The sequence below is a fragment of the Dipodomys ordii genome, unplaced genomic scaffold (genome assembly GCF_000151885.1).
Source record: "Dipodomys ordii isolate 6190 unplaced genomic scaffold, Dord_2.0 Scaffold147, whole genome shotgun sequence".
Classification (NCBI taxonomy): domain Eukaryota; kingdom Metazoa; phylum Chordata; class Mammalia; order Rodentia; family Heteromyidae; genus Dipodomys; species Dipodomys ordii.
The window spans coordinates 1145876-1147712 of NW_012267363.1; positions in this window are offsets into that span (position 1 = coordinate 1145876).

Here is a 1837-nt window from a genome sequence, read left to right on the forward strand (position 1 = left end):
GCTGTAATCCTACCTCCTCCAGAGTCTGAGATCTGAGGATTGCGGTTCCAAGCCAGTCCACCCAGGAAAGCCTGTGAGACGCATCTCCAATTAATAACCAACAAAGCCAGAAGCAGAGCTGTGGCTGAAGTGGTAAAGCACTAGCCTTGAGCACAAAAGCTCAGGGACAAAAGCCAAGGCCCTGAGTTCAAGCCCCAGGACTGGCACCAATAAATAAATAAATAAATAAATTCTGAACAGAAGAATCTGACAATCTGACATCCATGCATGACAAGTTCTGGAACCGGTTTCTAGTTGGGTGAGAGTAAACATTTAAGAAAAGATTGAGCCATGATGGTTGAACAGCAGCCAGTTCCCTCTCCACTCCAACCTTGGGATTGGCTGGCCCCAGACCACTTATCTTGATCCAGCAAAGCATTTGGCAGGTGTCCTTATAGACAAGGCAGAAATGTGAGCTGGATCAGAGAGATCCAGATTTAGACCTGAACAATTCTGCTAAAACTGAAGATCTCCACAGAGTGTCTCAAAGCTCCATCCTGACCCTGGGCTGGCTGGCTGGCGTCATGGTGAGTTCCTCGAGTAGAGGCAAAGGAAGCCACTCTTCATTCTGCAGATGGGCCAATACAATGGGTGACTGAAGCAGATTCAAGGCAGCCTTGACAGATTGGAAAATTGGGTTGAAACCAGCAAGATTAAATTCACCAAGGAAAAGTGATAAATCCTGTGCTTAGGTTTTAAAAGTTGGTTACATAAGAATAGGATTGAGAAATCTGGTTAGACAAAAATTGTTAAAAAAAAAAAAAAAGGAAGAGATGTAGGCAAGAGGTGCAGACTTGTAATCCTAACTACTTAGGAGACTGAGAAGAGAGGATCTTGAGTTTAAGGTCAACCTGTACTACTAGCAAGACCCTGTCCAAAAGTGTGTGGGAATAGAGAAAAAGGAAGAAGGAAAGGAAAGAAGAAAGGAAGAAAGGGAAAAGGAATCCACAGCTCATTGTGAAGTCTCCTTAAATCAGAAGATTCAAGTAAATGGTTCTAACCATGGGCCAACCAGTGCTGTCCTCTGGGTAATGAGGTCTTTGTATGAAGTATCCAGTCCTGTCTCCTGGGCACACTACAGAGAAGGTAGCAAGCCAGAGAGGACCTGGAGGGGGATGATGAACTGCTTAGATGAGGATTTGAATATACAGGACAGAATTTGAGCCATGACAACCACGAGGAGTGATGAACTAGAATGAAAGAACAGTCTTCAGCTGTGGGGCAGAAGAAGGAAAGATCTAGTTTGTCATTCACAAAGTTAATGCCAGTGGAACCAATGGATAACTGTGAGTGAGAAATTTGTTTCTGTCTCTAGACGAACTTCTCCACCACGATGGTGGCCCCAGAAAGCTTCTCATTACCGAAGAGAACAGCTACTTCCTCACTGTGTATTACATAGTTGCAATTAGACTCGACATCATTATTTAATTTAATCGTTGCAACAACCTTACTAGGTTACAATTCCCATTCAAAAGGATGACTGAGAATCAAAAGGCTAAGGAACTTGTCTGTGGTAAAGGTAGGCAGGCTAGGACCCAGCTCTGATTTCCGGAGGGTGCAGTACGTGGTTGTCTGTGTGGAGAGAGTGGACAGTGGGGCGGGAGTAATTACACTTTTTTGAGATATTCATGACAGCATTTCTTGGAGAGTGAGCGATAGCCATGCTCCCCCAGCCCACATTGTGCACCAAATTCCAGCGCCCCTCGAACCTCCAACCTTGGTGAGTTAACCCTAACTGCTAAATTCGCTTGCAGCTTGGGAGCGCGGGTGAGGGGGCGGGGAGGGGGGGAGCTGCTGG